A 19480-nucleotide genomic window follows, 5' to 3' on the forward strand; every position below is an offset into this window, starting at 1 on the left:
CTTGGCGGGGCTGCGGCCTGGGACCCAGCCACTGAGAGGGAGCAGGTCCTCATCCCTTCCCCAGCCGCTGAATTCCAGGCCGAGCTGCGGAAAGATCCCTCTTTAGAGAAGCTAAGGGAACTTGCTGGCCACAGCCCGGCAAAACCCCTGGGGGTAGGCTGCCTGGAAACATTCCTGTGGGAGAAGGGATTCCTGTCTTGGGAATGGGCTCCCCAAGGGGAAGTGGAACTGGGGGAGAGCGGGGGGGGGGGAAGGGAGGAGATCAGGAGACAGCCAGTGGTCCCCCAGAAGTACTACCGCAGGCTACTGTACCTGGCCCATGATGTCCCTCTCTCGGGATACCAGGAAATCCAGCGCACCAGGCAGAAGCTGCTACAGAACTTACACTGGCCTGGGATCTTTGATGCCATCCAGCAGTACTGCAGGTCCTGCAATCCCTGCCAGAGGGTGGGGAAGGCCCAGGACAAGGAGAAAGCAGCTTTGAGGCCCCCGCTCATCATAGAGGAGCCTTTCCAGAAGGTGGCCGTGGACATAGTGGGACCCCTCAGCAAGGCAATTCGGACAGGGGAAAAAAATACATTCTGGGGGTGGTAGATTTCGCTACTCCCTATCTTGAGGAGGTGGCCTTGTCTGTTTTCAGCAGAGTGGGGGGTTCCCCAAGGAGCTCCTTACAGACCAGGGCTCCAATTTCATGTCAACTCTGCTCCGGTGCTTGTGGGAGAAGTGTGGGGTCCGACGCACCTGGGCCTCAGCGTATCACCTTCAGTCCAACGGGCTGGTGAAGAGGTTCAATGGGACCCTAAAGATGCTGCTGAAAACCTTCATGAACCAGCACTCACAGGACAGGGACAAGTTGTGATGTTATTGATATAATCTGGGACCATATAGGTCATTGTTGCAACCAAGGTCCTGTAGTGACACCAAATCTGGTATAAAGGAGGTCAAATAAGGTCTCTAAGACAAGGTTCTGGTTTGCTGGTTATGTTTATGCTATCTGGATGCATCGATCATTGTTGTATTTAAAGTTAGAAGTATTGGCTCTATACGGTCTGTATTTCATAATTATGCTGTGCTTCTGGGTGACACCCCAGACAGGTTAGTGTCAGCTCTGCCTAGCCTGCTTGATGGCCCCTTAAGGACCATCGGCTATACAATTGACCCATTGAGAGAAGGCAAATATGCCTTGCAACTCAGCAATGTAGGCAGGGACTTGCCCATGTGACTCCAGACTCCATTTTGCTGTAATTTTCCATAGTAAGGACAAAGAGGTGTTCTTACACCTGGAAAAGACTATAAAAGGCTGATGCCTCATCTCCATCTCGTCTTCAATCCTGCTTCTTACCTCTGGAGGGACTTTGTGTAGAGCTGCCGTTTGTAGCAAAGGACTGATGACCCATCCCAGCTGGGGATGTACGCCAGAGACTTGATTTGAACCTGCAGCTTAGTCTATCACGGCTACAAGCCTGAACCAAGAACTTTGCCATTACTGTATGTCATTGATTCCATTTAACCAATTCTCTCTCTCCTCTATATCTTTTTCCTTTTATGAATAAACCTTTAGCTTTTAGATTCTGGCAACAGCGTGATTTGTGGGTACGATCTCATTTGTATATTGACATGAGTCTGGGGCTTGGTCCTTTGGGATCCAGAGAACCTTTTTTTCTTTTACTGGGGTATTGGTTTTCATAACGAGTGGCACTGTTGGTGATACTGGGAAACTGGAGTGTTTAAAGGGAACTGCTTGTGTGACTTGTGGTTAGCCAGTGGGGTGAGACCAAAGTCCTCTTTGTGGGGCAGGTTTGGTTTGCCTTAGAGGCAGAAAAACCCCAGCCTTTGGCTATAACTGCCCTGTTTTAAGCAATTTGTCCTAAATTGGCACTCTCAGTTGTGTCCTGCCAGAACCACCATCGTTACAGTGGCGTAGTCGTGCTAGGATCCACAGAACCAGGTCAATTAAGCTCTGGGTCAGAACCCCACGCCATCCAAATTTGAATTTTGGGATTGAGAGTTTGGTTGGTTAAAGAGCAGTTGCAATGGGTAAGCAAAGAGCATATGAGGGCCTTGGCAAAGAAGCCCTGGAAGATTTGTGTTCAGAAAAGGGGATAAGCTTTAGAAAGAAAGCTACAAATCAAGAACTGAGTGAGCTGTTAATGGCCAGTGATCCGGGGGCAAGAGCGCAGCCCTTACCGGAGGCTACAGAAGATGCAGAAAAAATGAGAGTACAGAAGGTAACAAATAAACTGTAACTTGAGCATGAAAGGAATCTAGCAGATCTTCGATTGCTGGAAAAAAAACAAAAAACAGCTGAATTAGAAAGAGAAGCTGATAAGAGAGAAGAAAGAGCTCGTAAGGGGCGTCTGGAGCTGCTGGCTGCGGAGGAGAAAGCTCCACAGATGGAACAGGAGACGGCCAAACTTCAGCTCCAAGTAATGGAAGAGTGGAGAAAGTCATCACCACCTGGTGCTCCACTTCCCCACCGCCACAAGAAAAACTGGGAAAGGATGCGTCCCATTGACAATGATACTGAGGATAGAGAGGAGTTTTTGTCTACCTTTGAATGCCTCTGCAATCTGTACCAGATCCCTGATGATCAGCGAATGCCTGTCTTGCTGGCCAGACTGACTGGAAAAGCCAGGGAGGTATTTAATGAACTGGGGGAACAAGAAGCCTTGGATTATGAGCGGTTTAAAGATTCTGTGTTAAGGCCGTTCAAGGTTACTCCTGAATCTTACAGAGTTAAGTTTAGAAAGTTTAAAGTGTCTAATGATGGCACTTCTGTAGAATGTGCTCATAAGCCCATGGGCTTTGTTAAAAAGTGGGTTGTGGGAAGCAAAGGCGCATGGGAGTTTTGAAAAACTGCTGGATTTAATAATTTTGGAACAACAGTTCTTGGACATTGTGCCTGACCACGTGAGAGCAGCTGTGTGTGATAGGAACCCTGAGTCAGTCCTACGGGCTGCAGAGATTGCGGGTGCCCATACCCAAAACAGGGCTCGAGAAGGGTATAAACCCCCAGGGAAAACTAATCACCATTCTCCCCAGTTCAAGGGGGGGGGGGGGGTGGGGAGGGGAGGAAAAGGATTTAAAAGTAAACCTGGCGCTGACTATTCTAAAGGATCTCACGGGGGCCCAGAGGATAGGAACTCTCACCACGAGAATAAACAGGTTAAATGCCATCACTGTGGTGTGCTTGGCCACATGAGACCAGATTGCCCGACCCTGAAGGGCAGCCCAAAACCAGCAACCCCAAATGCCACGGTAAATGCTAATCCTGTTATAAACTCACAGGCAGGCCACACACAGCCCACCGTTGGTGCCCTGTGTGCAAATGCTGTTTCTGTGGTCTCTGAAGAATTTGACCTTAAAACTCATATTAAAGCTAAATATGGGAAAAATAATGCAGAGTTTATTACCAGTGCAGAAGTGAATGGAGTAAGGTGTATGGCATGGAGGGACACCGCAGCCGATATTACTTTGGTTAAAGCAAGTCTTGTCAGGGAGGAAGATTATTGGCCAGATGAAAGTGTAACTGTTGTAGCCTCAGCTGAGTATTTTGTCAGGGCGTCTTTGGCTCAAATCCACCTGAAATGGAAGGGATTTGAGGGCACCATGGTTGTGGGAGTAAAAAACACAATCCCTAAGGATCTTATGATTGGAAAGGATATTAGAGCTATGTTCAGTCAAGTTAACACAAACCAGGCACAGGAGAGGTTGTGTCTAAAGTTGTGTCTTTGGAAGGTTTTTCCAAAGGTTTGTCTTTGGAAAGTAGTAGTTTGGCTGTGAACGAAGTTTCTGAATGTCTGCCTGCCTAATGTTTCAGAAGTGAATCTGGAATTAGATCAAGCACAGAAAGATCTCATTGGTCAGGAAAATGTTTCTCAGGAGCAGCTTAAAGTGGATGGACAGATGGAAGCCCCAGCTGAGGGAGGAAAGGGTAGATTTTTAAGGGGTAATGAATTGGTGGCTAGTACAGCTTATACAAGTGAACCTGAAAAGGGTAACTCTCATTTGCAGACAGTAGCTCAGGGTAGTGAATAGAGCAGCAGTTTATCTGTTGGGAGTGGAAACGTGTCTGGTAAAGAAAGTTTGGATGAGCCTAGACAACCTTGTGAGCTGATGGCTTTATCTAGTCAGCAGTTTGGGAAGGCAAGGATAGCGGAAAATGAGGGCCCCTACACCTTACTTGTTTCCTGTGGGGAGAATTGTGACAGTGAAGGAAATGTGCCTGTGTCCGTCAGGGGTATTTTAACTTGCCTACGGAGGAATCTACCTCGGTCTCCAAGCAGTTGTCTGTGAACAGCCCTGCGTGCCGGGACAAGGGAAATGAGATCCCAAGCTGCGTGTTTGGAAAAGGAGAATGCGGCTCCGGCTCTTCTTTGTGAAGCAGACAGAAGGTGCCTTTCAGCCTGTGATGGTTGAGGATAGTGCAGTGGTCTCAGAGTTGGTTCTGGATTCAACTAAAGCCCAGGAAGGGAATGGTCCTAAGTTTGTGTCTGCTAGGGAGAATGGCACTGTAACTAGGTTGCATCCAGTTAGCGTCTTAGCAAAATCCCAGAGACCGGACAGTTCTGGTGCTTGTATTTTACCTGTTGCTAATGGGTGGTTGGAAAAGGATGTAGCAATTCTGTCTGATCAGGGGGATATCCTAGCCAGGACACCAGGAGAGCAGAAAGGTGATTTGACTGATGGTGTGGAAACTTGTGGCAAGAAGGAAAAACTTCCTGAACTTGTGTGTGGCTAGCTTGTTGGAAAGACACTGGTGTTGGGACAGGAATGTCTCCATGCTAATTCCTTAAATGAGCAGTCTGTGCTTCAGGGTGTGACAGATTTGGTTACTGGTGTTTCAGAGCAGAACAGTTTTATGGCTGAATGCTTGAGGCCGGCCACAGGGGAGAGCAAGCAAACTCTCAGCCTCAGCCTCTTGGGATTTGTGTGGTCTCTCTTTAGGACAGGAGTCCAGTCTTCAAATTGGTAGCAGCTAAGAATTTAAAAGCTAGTGTTTGCGTTGATGCAAATTACCTGACTGACTGGGAGAAGACAGACTTGCTAATAGCTGTTAGCACAGACAGCCCACCCAATCAGCCAGGGAATTCTGTTAAGCAAGAGAAATCAGGATTTAAACCTTCAGGACATGGAGGAAAGAGAACTTACTTTGGCAAAGGGAAGCCCCACGTTAACCCTAAAATGCCCAAACCCCAATGGTATGGAGCCAAAGGTGTGGCATAACAAACAGGATTGTAAATGGACACTTGCAATGAATTTGTTCTTATTGCCAACGGTAATTTTTGTAACTAATGTGTTGCTATTACCAAGAACTGTAAAAATGTGCAATGTGCCTAATCTGGCGAGGGCGAGAAAAAACAACAAACAAACAAACCACACCACCTTGAACATGTTAAAAGAATTACATGAGAACATACTTTATGTTAAGGGCCTTGTTAAACTGATAATTCACAGTTGATGCCTGTGAACAGTATGGGAATTTTCAACAGGGGAAAAGACATTCCAAACCTAATGTGCTGTATGAAAAGGGAAACCGAGGCATACTACCACATTGCTGTCACGGCTAAATGCCAGGATTCCTATACTATAGACAACATTAATCTCTACATTGACTTGATGTTAACCGGGTTCCAAACATTTGCCAGAGCTTGTATGGATAAAGTAGCTATGTTCTTTAGCATTTGGCAAAAGAAAATGAAACATACAGAAACCATGCTGCAAGAGCAGATCCAATCCATTATTGTTCTAACCAAGTTTTACCTGGAGTTTGTAACGAGATTAAAGCAGGTTATTGAACGGGACTTGGATAAACCATTTCTGTTTTACACGAATACGGCTTCTAACCCAATACTAGCTGTAGTGAGACGGAACCAAGGATGGGGGGCTCTTGGGATGTAGTCAGTGATGTTGGAGTCATCCCTTCCTGCATCAGTTTTGCATTGGGGGTGTGACATTATTGATATAATCTAGGACCATACAGATCATTGTTGCAACCACGGTCCTGTAGTGGCACCAAAGCCGGTAGAAAGGAGGTCAAATAAGGGCTCTAAGACAAGGTTCTGGTTAGGATTATGCTAGCTGGATGCATATATCATTGTTGTATTTAAAGTATTGGCTCTATACTGTCTGTATTTCAAAATCATGCTGTGCTTCTAGGTGACACCCCAGACAAGTCAGTGTCAGCTCTGCCTAGCCTGCTTGACGGCCCATTAAGGACCATCGGCTATACAACTGACCCATTGAGAGAATGCAAATACGCCTTGTAACTCAGCAAAGTAGGCAGGGACTTGCCCATGTGACTCCAGACTCCATTTTGCTGTAGTTTTCCATAGTAAGGACAAAGAGGTGTTCTTACACCTGGAAAAGACTAGAAAAGGCTGATGCCTCATCTCCATCTTGTCTTCAATCCTGCTTCTTACCTCTGGAGGGACTTTGTGTAGAGCTGCCGTTTGTAGCAAAGGACTGATGACCCATCCCAGCTGGGGATGTACTCCAGAGACTTGATTTGAACCTGCAGTTTAGTCTATCACTGCTGAAAGCCTGAACCAATAACCTTGCCCTTACTCCAGTATCAGAGGGGGAGCCGTGGTTGTTGCTTTTTACAGATTCAGACCGAGGCTCCTGGGGCACCTTTAAGACTAACAGAAGGATTGGGAGCGTAAGCTTTCGTGGGTAAGAACCTCACTTCTTCAGATGCGAGATGACTTGCATCTGAAGAAGTGAGGTTCTTACCCACGAAGGCTTACACTCCCAATCCTTCTGTTAGTCTTAAAGGTGCCCCAGGAGCCTCTGTTGCCATTACCGTATGTCATGGATCCCATTTAACCAATTCTCTCTCTCTCTCTCTCATCTATATCTTTTTCCTTTTATGAAGAAACCTTTAGATTCTAAAGGATTGGCAACAGTGTGATTTGTGGGTAAGATCTGATTTGTATATTGACCTGGGGCTTGGTCCTTTGGGATCAAGAGAACCTTTTTTCTTTTGCTGAGGTATTGGTTTTCATAACCATTTGTCCCCATACCAAGTGGCACGGTTGGTGATACTGGGAAACTGGAGTGTCTAAGGGAACTGCTTGTGTGACTTGTGGTTAGCCCGTAGGGTAGGACCAAAGTCTTCTTTGTCTGACCGCTTTGGTTTGCGCAGCGGTAGAAAAACCCAGCCTTGGTCTAACTGCCCTGTTTTAAGCCATTTGTCCTGAATTGGCACTCTCACTTGGGTCCCACCAGAACCAGTATTTACCCCAGCTGTTGTTCCCCTACTGGGAAGGGGCCCAGAAATCAACCGTGTTCTCTCCTTTCGAGTGGCTGTATGGGAGGAGAGTAAGGGGACCTGTGGACTTGTTGAGGGACGAATGAGAGGGGAAGGCCTCCCCGATGGAAAATCAGAAGTGGAGTATGTACTGACTTTCTGGGAAAAGCTTGCTGAGCTCATGGACTTGGCCGGGGAGAATTTAGCCAGGGCCCAACGTAAGCAAAAGGTCTGGTACAACCGCCCAGCGCGTTCCCGCTCCTATGCTACCGGGGACCAGGTGACAGCTCTCATTCCCATAAGAAAGAACAAACTACAGGCTGCCCGGGACAGGCCCTTTAAGGTCATCAAGCAGCTGAATGAGATCAACTATGTAGGGAAACCCTTGCGGCCAGAGTCAGGTGCCAGCACAGTGAGAGTCCATGAAAATGTTGCATTTCTTCTGGGATGATTAGATCCTCAACAGCTGAACACATCTTTATGAAACTTAGTCAACCTAAGAATGGCCATACTGGGTCAGACCAAAGGTCCAGCTAGCCCAGTACCCGGTCTTCCACCAGTGGCCAATGCCAGGTGCCTCACAGGAAATGAAAACAACAAGTCATCATGCGATCCACCCCATCGCCCATGCCCAGTTTTGGGCAAACAGAGGCTAGGGACACCATCCCTCTTTCCAACAGATTTTGCAATTTAAAGCAGATTCACCCAGTCCCTTAACTGCCATCATAAAGACACACGTACATATGCTGGACGTGGATGTTCAAGAAGCAAACTTTTACATTTCTACCTTTCTTGTAGGACTCTCCGGGCCAAATGTTTAACAGACCTCCTTACAGGCTTCAACATTTGTAGGCAGATTTCTTTGCATGGCAAATTGATCAGTTACATGTAGTTTCTGGATTTGCTTAAGACTTTGTGCAAATGCCAAGGTTTGGTCCTAAAAGATCTGTTAGCTAGCAGTCAACAGGAAACCAAAACCTACTTCTAAAGCAGATAACTAAAAGTTACCTATTGACTTTGAAATATTGGCCCCACCTCCTCAGTATCTACTGCCTGTCCATTAGTCCTTCCCAGAAGGTCAGTAACAAGAGTAGCCACTTTTATACAGAAAATATGGGCATGCCAAGAAAAGACACCATCAAGGTGAGTTGTCCTAACCCCCTACAACAAGGTATCATGTGGATGTTAAATTGAGGGGAAGACAGTCCCTAAAGTAACAGATTTTTGTTTGAGACTTCCAGCTATGCACAACAGAAGCAGGAAACAACCCCCCTGCCCATCCCAGATGAAGCCCTGGCTGCAGCAATACATGCCTTTACCTTCCACTCTACTGCCTCAATCAGCCCAATCAAGATGAAGCTTCAATTGGTCCAGCATGCTGGCCAAACTCCTGACAGCATCACCTTGGCAACAGCTTATTAGGCCACGGTCAACGCTCTGGAGTGTCTCCCCAGTGCTGGATTTGCTTTGCGGTCCTAGGCCTAATCTATAAAGCCCCAATAATGTGAGCTAGATCGGGGCTCTGTGCAGCCCTTCAAGAATACACCAAGCCACACAGGAAATATGACTGACAGCGCTTGGGGGGGGGGCGGAAAACAAAACAACAACAAGCCCACCACTCACTGCACAAGTTACACTTCCCTCTGGAGCCGAGAGCCCTCACCTGTGGAGCATCCCTCTGCTGGGGATCAGGAAGAGCCCATATATTTTACAAAATAAAATGCTGGAACATCCTTGAAGGCCTGCCCCAATAGAGGGCAATGGGGCAACCGTCTATTTCTGGAATGGGACACATTTTGAAAATAGATCCCAGAGGGCTCATTTCTATACAGCAATGAACAATTCTTGTTCTAAATATAATGGTGTTAGCCACCTATATAAAGTATTCGAGCGATGGCTGTTTTACTGTTGGCTAGTGTAGATACATACCCAGCAGCACTTGGCCATGGCACCAGCTGCACTATTACCTAGTGCTTCTATTTTGTGAATTACACTGGGGGGGGATGTGATCCTTTAGTTGGGTTTATTTTCTTCTTTGGGGAATCACGGCTTGCTATGCCAGTGAACAAATGAGTCAGGGGATCTCAGGTCTCTTTGCACGTATGGAATAGGCACATGTATGTATACAAATGAACTGATGTCTGCATGGATATGTTCTGCTTCACCCCAACCCCCCTACTTTTTGCAGTCCAGCATCTTGAGAGTGACAAACACACAAGCAATTCTGAACCATGCAGGTTATGACCTCAGACAGTTAGTGAGCTGGTGAAAAAGGAGTATTTAAGAAAGCACATAATTACAGGAAAATTTAAATGCCACAGTTTTTGGCAAGAGTAGTTCAATCGGGGCTAAGGAAACTGAGGCATTTAGACATACATGCATACCTGGTTGGATGGTCTCTACACTATGCTGTTTAAGACCCTTTATCAAGGCTTTCCATTGGCATTTATACCTGGGAAGAGGAAGAGTTCTGATCTTAGGTTGAAATAATCCTGGGAAATGTAGTTCAGCAAGGGACTACAATCATTTGAATTCGCTGAATTGCAGCATCAAGTCTGTTCTATTATTCTGAGCTACAATGGCTCAGAACTACTCTACCACAAAAGATCCCACATTCCTTCTGCCTTTGAAAAACATAATTAGGGCACTGACAAACATTTAGTTTCAGATTTTCAAAAGGTAGAATGGTGGGAGCTGGCAGGTATGGGGCACTTTTGAAAGTCTGGCCGCTTCACTAAAGCGCCCAAATGGGAACCGAGCTCTTGAAAATGTGGCAACAAGGGATCAATTCTGCTACAGCACATACGTCCGGTGTCTTAGTAGTAAAGTTTCGCACTGGATTCAGGGGATGACTCATGGAATGAAAGTACTGCTCAGTGAAAGTAAAGGAGAGAGGAAGCCAGCCCTTAATGCACAGAATGGGCCTTTTCTAGTGTGGAGTTTATTGTGTGTGCAGCACAATTTATGTAGAATTAAAACAAACAAAGACAGTGTGTGCAGCACAATTTATGTAGAATTAAAACAAACAAAGACAACCTACAACCAAATTTGGGCTAGGCCAGGAGCTAAGTAAATTCAAAGGTTAGCAGCACAATTATTTATATGACTTACCAGCAATACTTATCCCATCCAAAAAGAAGAAGTTCCAAGTAGGCAATCTTTGAGTTCATTTCTTCCAAAGGACCTATGGAATATCGAAGTAAACATTTCAAAAGCACGTGCAACCTGGAGTTGTTCCCCCACCCCCTGAACCGTGTATCCAATATGGACAAAGTAAATCACTTCATGTTAACTTGCTGTTGAAAGAATCCCTTCTGCAGAGAGGGGTCTAGCAGCACATGTACTCACGCAATATAGAAGTGGCCAAGGTCAGTCAGTCAGTCATTTACTGGTCACCAAAGGTGCTGTCATCAGCTGGATGTAGACTAGGGCTGAGATACAGTGCTTGCCGTGAGGGGTAGGAAAAGAGAGAGCGGACAAGGAAAACTACAAAAGTGTAGTTGTTTCAGACACGCTGCAATTAAAGGAATTTAAGAAAAAGCATTGTAACAGGGTTTACTCACCACCCTGCACTGCCTCATGGCCAGGCATGGCATCACAGTATCCTTGTGGGGTAGCAGCCCTTGTCAACAGTCACTCTGGGGCTGTGGTGGTTTCTTTTAGATAACTCACCCCTCCAGCCAGGGCACAGTCTTTAGTGCGGATGGCTGACCCTGGAAGGAACAGACTAAAGTTCTAAACTCTCTTAATAGAAATCAAAAGCTTCCAGCCTCTCCACAGCTCTTCTTCAGCGAGGTCACATTCAGACTGCAGCCCCCTTCCTGGGCTCAGCTACCCTTGTACACCACTTGCTGAGGGCTGGTAGGGGAATCCAGTCCCAATCTCAATTCTGGGTTACAGCCCAGGGCCCTGGACTGCACAACCAAGTCAAATCCTCTACCCATAGTGCAGTTTTCCCTGCACCATTTCCTTCCTCACCTCTTTCCTTCCCTTCTCGGTCTCCCAATCTGTCCCCTGGGTGCTCACTCAAGCCCCTGCAGGCACCTTTTGACTCTCTGCATTCTCTTTCCTCCAGCCCTTCCTCAGCTGGGCCCACTCAGTAGTTAAACCTGGAATCACCTAATTTCTCTCAGGTGGGGCCCATTCTGTAATCAGGGCTGGCTTAGTCAGAGGCTCTCTATTATTATCTCAGAGCTCTGGATGAGCTCTGAGAGTTGATCTCTCTCTTTCCATATATATATAAAAAAATTATTGTCAGGCTTTGGCTCTGATCCTCTTACACCAATCACTGTAACTGACTTCTACTCTGGGTTATCTGGTTTCTTTTCATGATATTGGTCTCATGTTGGGCCAGATTCTCTCCCCCTTATGTTGACTAGTACAATACCCCACAAGCAAGCCCCATTGAAATCAGTGTTAGTAGAGTGAGGTATTACTCAGTGTGAGTAGGGGTGACAGAATCTTGCCTATTATGTCTAACTAGTCTTTCTACACGTAGCAATACCAATTAAAGGCTGTTTTCTAAAGATTACACTTTTAAAAGTAGATTTTTCTCCCTGCCTAATGCAGCTGCCATCTTGTCCTTAAGATGCAGCATGTTCCAGTCACTCTGTTTTCTCGGTCATGGAAAATTTCTCTTTGTTCAGTCTTTGGGCCCAATTCTGAGAAGTGCTCAGCACCCACTAGTTCAGTGGGAGTTCAGGGTGATCAGGACCTTGCAGGAAGTGGTTAGTGTCTCTTAGGGTTAAGCCCTTTCTTCGATGTTTTTCCTTGACCTGAAATGAAAACAAATCTAGACCGAAGAGTATGTTTTACTCTGTGAGTATGAGCATGAAAAACATCCTTCCTGAGACGTGGAATCACCTTTCCCATAGCTTGGCGGTTCTTCACCTTGTGTAAGATTTTGTGTTTAGGTAACAACTATAGCACCTCTGTCTTGTCTATTTATGTCCTTCTGCTTGTACGTCAGTCTGTGTTGTGATTAGGGTGACCAGCTGTCCCGATTTTGGGGTCTTTTTCTTATATAGGTTCCTATTACCCCCCCACTCCCTGTCCCGATTTTTCACATTTGCTGTCTGGTCACCCTAGTTGTGATCCTGTGTGTCATATCAGTGCACTTGCATTTCCTCATACATTATACAAAGAAGTATCAGACAGATGTTCAAGGAGCAGATTTATACCACACAGATTTATACCTGGGGAGGATTGATGCATTCTGACTTGCATATTTAGTCTATGTTTTTGAAAGTCAGAAAATGTCAACATAAAAGCTAGTTTAACATTTGATTATTTTCCAAATGTCAGTTGCATTGATGCTGCAATTATCTGCGCATTTGACCATCACCAGCGTGAACCCACAGTCAAGTAACCGAAAACAATCACCCCACTAAATATGAAATTGGTCTTTTGTGAAAGGAGTTGTGCTGAAGGGTTGCCACGTTGTCAGAAGTTCAGACGAATATAGGCCGAGATGAGCTTTTCTTTTAGCCAAAAAGTTCCCCGAGGTTGGAAAGCCCCTCAAGAGAAATTAGGATTAAAGGGGTTTAGTTGATGGCCCTTACTGGTTATCTAACACAGTTTTGGTCTAACAGGGAGATGAAGCTATCCATAAAAGGAAAAGTACAGGCAAGCTTGACAGAGACCGAGAGAGAGAGGAAAAGGAGGAGAAACGATGTGGGAAATAGGCCATGACATTTGTTACGGTGCCATAATTGTTAGATGAACAGTAGGAGTAAGGGAAATATAGAAGATAATTATACAGACCTAGTGGGAAGATCTGTTATTTTCTAAAAGGTATTTCTAGACTGGACAGCCCAACAGCGTTTGGCATTTTATAAAACCTCTAGCTTGGTGAAACAGTTTTTATGATGGTGTCAGGACAATAAAGATAACAGTGTCTAGTAGAATGGAGAAAACATCCTCCCCAAAACAGAAATGGTGGAACAGTAAACTGGGTGCCTTGTATAAATATACAGGGATGAACGCGAAGAAAAAAGACACTAAAAATTGTGAAAAGAAACCACCACAGGAAAAATCCGTCTCTCGCTTAGCAAGAAAATGAGGCGAGAAACACAGAACACATGGGACCAAATCGGGCCACCTCTCATCAAAGCTCAAAAATCTGGCTTTGGGTGGACTGTTTTGCCCCTGAGCCTGCTGGGTTGCCAAGGAATAGCTGCAGTGGTGCTCTAGTGGTAGAGACAAATGGGGTTCCTATACACCTCATCCATTGGTTGTCACCTACTACAGCACAGAGCTGTCTAGTGGCTACACCCGCAGCCCTCCATTCTGTTGCAAAGAAAGGCACCACAAGAGTTCAAGGGCATAGAGACTTCCCAGCACACACCCTGCTCTCAGCACAGTACCGCTATTCTGCTTGTATTCTGGTCTGGTATATAAACAGAGGATAGGGCAGCATGTGTGACTTAATATAGTGGTTGACTAGTTTCTAAAATGTTTGGGAGGTTTCCTACTCTAGGAGGTGCCGGCTTTCATTCTTTTCCACAGCAAAACTGAGCAAAACGGAAGGATGTGTAATCTGATTTCATGAGGTCTTGCCCAAGAAAAGCAAGTATGTCTTAGACCACTTCACCTTTTTACATTGTAGAGACAGTCTCCCTTTGTACAGCTTATAGCCGGTCTAGAGTATCTTCTATCCTGAGATGCAGGACTGAAGGGGATAGGCCTGGGAAATACTTCAGTAACCGCAACACATTTTCAGTGTGTATATTTTCCTCACATAATGCGCTTGAACTGTTTTAAGCATTTTGCTCAATTTTACATAAGGTGGTTACATCTTTACAAAAGGAAATATGATTGTATGTATAATGTACACGTACAATGTAGCATGTGCAATATAAAGTGATGCTCCCTGGCCAATGCAATGTTATAACAAATATGTACACGTGGGACTCAGTTATGGCTCTAAGAGTGGGACGGGGGAGCTGCACTGCCTGAGTGGTGGAGGTACAGAACATCACACCATGAAAATGTTACATTTCTACGGGAGGATTAGACCCTCAATAGCTGAACACATCTTTATGAAACTTGCGGCCACCGTCGATACCGCCTCTGGCCTTGCAGCCAAGCAAGTCAGTATGTACAGCTTTCCTCTGGGTGTCTTCTTAGGGAAACGACCCAGACTATCTACACCTACATGCTGAAATGGAACCTCAATTATGGGGAGTGGCTGGAGAGGGGCCTTGACCTGGTCCTATTGCACCTGGGAGCCATACAAACTCTTCCTCAAAGTCTAACTTCTTCATTACGCCTATAGTGCAGAGGAGAACCTCCTGACAATCATTCCATCACACCGTTTTTAAGCTGTGCTATGTGGAAGAATCTTTTCATCTACTTAAGAGCCATTTGAGGTTATCCATCATCTATGACTTTAGGTCTTCCTGTGGGAAAGCCAGCCACAGGTAGATAAAAGGGGAGGAAAACTCCACCTATACATCCCCACTTAAGCTCACCTTTATCATCCCACTAGCAGACTTTCATCATAGAAATAGATGACCCGATGACTTCTGCACGGAACACAAAATCTTTCCACACAAAGCGCCTGAGTGTCCGCATCACTTCTAGGGCTTTGTGAGACCTGCCTTCTGGTCCCGATCAGCGTGGTTCCATTACAGCCACCCTGCCAGGGCTGCCCCAGGCTGGAACAATGGGTGCTGGGGGTGTGAAGTTTTAAGTAATAAGAGCCACCAAACCATGGTCTCATCGTATACTGGGTTTGCAGTTTTGTTCATTTGCTTTCAGTACCCCGCAACATCTTCCCCTGGGATTTCACCCTGGGGTGGAATACAGATGCCCAACACCGCTGGAAAATCATGGGAGAATGGGGAGCATAGCCCAGGACAGTCTGGGGGCTCTGCTAAGTCTGCTTTCTCTGCTTTGCAGTGTGTCTTTCAAAAATTTGAAGCAAAAGTCTCAAATTTCTTATAAAAGTGCAGGAAAACTTGGGAGACTCGAACCAAATTAATGTGCATAAAAATGTTTTCATGGTTTCTTCGTGTGATTTTTCTTTTCTTGTTGAATTAAAACACATTTCTCTGCAATGATGGAAACTCCAGCACAACAGTCTGCGCTAGGGCTTGAGATCCAGAAAATGAAACGTGACCACAGGAAGGGAAGAGAATTAAACAAACCAGAAGAATTCCCCTGCCCAAGCAAAGGGGAAGGCAAATGTTAAAAGAGAAGGAACCAGCAAAAGTGGTGAACACTGAATTTCAATTTTAAAAAAAATATTTGAATTCTTTCATCCCAGGGACACACTTGGTAAAAAAATACCTAATGTGACTTCTCTGCATAACCTCCTTCTGACCACATTGGAAATCATAGTCATCTATGTGGGTACCTCTCTAGCATGTTTTATTATCCTAATTGCTCATCCTGTTTTGTGATTTATTCTCAATTTTTCACTACTGTCTGCTACTTGGAGTGATCAACAGGACATGATATTCACACCTTTCAACTACATCTATTCCTCAGCTCCGGTATGAATATTAAGATCGGGAAATAACAATTAGTTAAGGTTTCATTTTCTCAGAGCACACTCTCTCCTATAGTTTCACAGAAGGAAGAGACCGACGGTTTGTGCTGTCTACATTTTAAATGTGCCGTCTAAATTGGTGGAAATGGTTAAAGTTGAGATTTGACAATATTTTTGAGGGGCCTAAACCTTTCCTCCAGAGACCCCCCCTGTCCCTAATCACCCCTAGGCCTCCCACGGCCTATCCAACGCCCCCATTCCCCATCCCCCGACTGTCCCGCCCCCCAGAGCCTCTGAACCATCCAAACCCCCCACTCCCTGTCCCCTGACCATCCCCCACGAGACCCTCTGCCCCTTATCCAACTCCTCGGCCCCGGCCCAGCACCTTTAACACACCGCTCAGAGGAGCGTGTCGAAGCCAGACACGCTGATGCGCCGATCCCCGCAGCCCCGCCCCCCAGAGCGCTGCTTTACCGTGTTATAGCCGAATTCCTGTTATAACGGGCCGCCTTATAGCGGGGTAGAGGTGTACTTCCCCTCCACCCCTAAAGTACTCTGACTTCTACATATGTAGTGTGTTTCTATTATGATCAGGGTTGCTATTCATTCATCTGTCCTCATGAGAACTATTTCTAGTATTTCAAGGTTTGAGAAGCTTCCTAGAGACTTTTAAAAAAAATATGAACACACTAAATGACTTGCGAGTTTATGTGTGGAAGAGATATTTTCATTTAATTTATTGAGATCAATTCAATGAAAATTATATTTTTTCCCTTTGTATTTCAACCATTCCCTATTTCCTTTCAGCTCCGGCTGCTGCAACTACTGAGGTTAAAACAGAAGGATGCAGTGGAATCCCTCCTCTCTGCCGATTCTTCCCACAGTGACTTCTAACACTCCAGAACGCTTGACGTGTTATGCGATACATTCACTCTGTCCTCATCATATAGCGGAGCTTGAGAAGTTTCCTAGAGACATTTATAAAATATGTGAACTGAGCATAAGACTTGTAAGATGATGAGGTGTAGAAAGATATTTTCATTTCATGTATTGACGTTAATAAAGGGAAACATTTATTTTTCCCTTTGTGTTTCAACCAACTCTCATTTCATTCCAGCTGAGGATGCAGTGACTACAGAGCTTAAAACAGTTGGAGGAAATTGTATCGTGCAGTGGATTCCCTCCTTTCTACTGATTTTTCCCACAGTGATTTCTAAGGCTCCAAAATGCTTGACCTTGTATTATGCAATACACTCACTCCACAATGACAGGTTTCAGAGTAGCAGCCGTGTTAGTCTGTATCCGCAAAAAGAACAGGAGTACTTGTGGCACCTTAGAGACTAACAAATTTATTAGAGCATTCTTAGTCTCTAAGGTGCCACAAGTACTCCTGTTCTTTTCACTCCATAATGAAATTCCAACTGTCCATATTACAATTTATGTGATAATACTCTGTTGATTTACTCAAAGTTTAAATTGCAAAATGAAGGATATCTATGCAAAAAAGTTACAAGAAAATTAAGAAAGGGTTAAACCTTAAACATTGTTGACATAATGCGTTTGCTATATATTTCTGTGGTTCAACTCTTCTCTGATCAAAATCTCATGTCTGAACTGTAACAGGCAGCTTAAGCACAGTATAACAGCATAACAAATATGAACTGGAAAAACTTTGCAAGAAAAAAAGATGTGCATAATTTTCCTCTAATGTCAGAACGAAGGGAGAGATTTCAGGTGGCCCCAAGGGGTTTTCAAGCCTCGAGTGTCTCTGAAGGGGAACGGCAAGGTGGCAATCTGGGAAATCTTCCTGCTGCTTTTGCAAAAATCTCTCTGAAACGACCTGAGGTGAGAGTTCCATTCAGATATTCCAACACAGACTCACCAGCAAGTTGGGCATGTGGAGACATGTTTGGTTGCAGTGATGGAAAATGGGACTCTCTGACCAGGAGGTAAGGACCATAGGCGTGCGCAGCACATTGCATTAGGGTGTGCACCCAGGGATTTTTTTTTTTTAAGGCGAACGTCATAAACGTCTGGGTGTGGGAGGGGGTGCTGTGTGCGGGAAGGGGCTCAGGGCAAGGGATTGGGGGGCTGAGGAGGGGGTGTGGGATGTATGAGGAGGCTCAGGGAAGGGGGTTGAGGTGCAAGAGGGGGCGGAGTGCAGCAGGGGGCTCAGGGCAGGGGTTCAGGGGGGGTGCAGTGTGCAGGAAGGGGCTCAGGGCAAGGGACTGGGACAGAGGAGGGTGTGGGATGTATGAGGGGGCTCAGGGAAGGGGCTTGGGGTACAGGAGGAGTGCGGAGTGCAGGAGGGGGCTCAGGGCAAGGGATTGGGATCCAGGGTGTGGCAGGGGTCTTAGGACAGGGAGTTGGGGTGCAGGAGAGGTGCGGCAGGGGGCTCAGGACAGGGAGTTGGGGTGCAGGAGGGGTACAGGGTGCAGGCAGGGGGCTCAGGGCAGGGGGTTGCGGGGCAAGGTGCAGGCAGGGGGCTCAGGGCAGGGGGTTGGGGGCTCAGGGCAGGGGGTTGGGGTGAGAGGTGCAGTCAGGGGGCTCAGGGCAGGGAGTTGGGATGCAGAAGGGGTGCAGGCAGGGGGTTCAGGGCAGGGGGTTGGGGGCAGGAGGGGGCTCAGGGCAGGGGGTTGCGGGGCAAGGTGCAGGTCGGGGGCTCAGGGCAGGGAGTTGTGGGGCAGGGGTTGGGGTGAGAGGTGCAGGCCGGGGGCTCAGGGCAGGGAGTTGTGGGGCAGGGGTTGGGGGACAAGGTGCAGGAAGGGGGCTCAGGACAGGGGGTTGGGGTGAGAGGTGCAGGCAGGGAGCTCAGGGCAGGGAGTTGGGATGCAGGAGGGGTACAGGGTGCAGGCAGGGGGTTCAGGGCAGGGGGCTGGGGTGAGAGGTGCAGGCAGGGGGCTCAGGGTAGGGAGTTGGGATGCAGGAGGGGTACAGGGTGCAGGCAGGGGGTTCAGGGCAGGTAGTTGGGGTGAGAGGTGCAGGCAGGGGGCTCAGGGCGGGGGTTGGGAGCTCAGGGCAGGGGGTTGGGGTGAGAGGTGCAGTCAGGGGGCTCAGGAAAGAGAGTTGGGATGCAGAAGGGGTACAGGCAGGGGGTTCAGGGCAGGGGGTTGGGGGCAGGAGGGGGCTCAGGGCAGGGGGTTGCGGGGCAAGGTGCAGGTCGGGGGCTCAGGGCAGGGAGTTGTGGGGCAGGGGTTGGGGTGAGAGGTGCAGGCCGGGGGCTCAGGGCAGGGAGTTGTGGGGCAGGGGTTGGGGGACAAGGTGCAGGAAGGGGGCTCAGGACAGGGGGTTGGGGTGAGAGGTGCAGGCCGGGGGCTCAGGGCAGGGAGTTGTGGGGTAGGGGTTGGGGGACAAGGTGCAGGAAGGGGGCTCAGGACAGGGGGTTGGGGTGAGAGGTGCAGGCAGGGGGCTCAGGAGAGGGAGTTGGGGTGCAGGAGGGTAGGCTGTTTGCAGGCAGGCCCGGGGCTGGGGATCTGGGCTCCCCCGCCCTGGCAGGCAGGCTCGGGGGCCGGGCTGGGCGCTTGGGGCCAGGCCGGGAAGAGGCAGCCAGGGTGGATCGCAGGGCGCCGAGCTGCTCCCAGGGCTGGACTCAAGCCCGAGGGTGCCGGGCCGGAGTCCCCGAACAGCGCCGGGGAGCGGAGCTCGCAGCCGGGCTGCGGGAGGGGGCCTGTGGGCCGGGCTCGCCCCCTGCCCCGGGCCTGCTGGGCTCAGGGGCGGCCTGACCCCCCGGGTGG

The 19480-nt window shown here is 47.5% G+C and overlaps 1 long non-coding RNA gene across 2 annotated transcripts in view; it reads right to left on the reverse strand.

Annotated features, from left to right (window-relative positions):
* The window catches only part of LOC128838613 (uncharacterized), a 46364-nt gene extending 35394 nt beyond the window's left edge, over positions 1-10970 (reverse strand). The window contains exons 1-2 of one of the 2 annotated variants that reach the window (XR_008445217.1): positions 10816-10970; positions 10364-10436 (exon numbers count right to left, since the gene is read on the reverse strand). This is a non-coding gene — a long non-coding RNA (uncharacterized LOC128838613). Of the gene's footprint in view, positions 1-10363; positions 10437-10600 lie in introns of both variants that reach the window. The other variant, XR_008445218.1, reaches the window with a different exon arrangement.
* Positions 10971-19480: the final 8510 nt, after the last annotated feature.

This window comes from Malaclemys terrapin, chromosome 5 (genome assembly GCF_027887155.1).
Source record: "Malaclemys terrapin pileata isolate rMalTer1 chromosome 5, rMalTer1.hap1, whole genome shotgun sequence".
In the NCBI taxonomy this organism is placed as follows: Eukaryota; Metazoa; Chordata; order Testudines; family Emydidae; genus Malaclemys; species Malaclemys terrapin.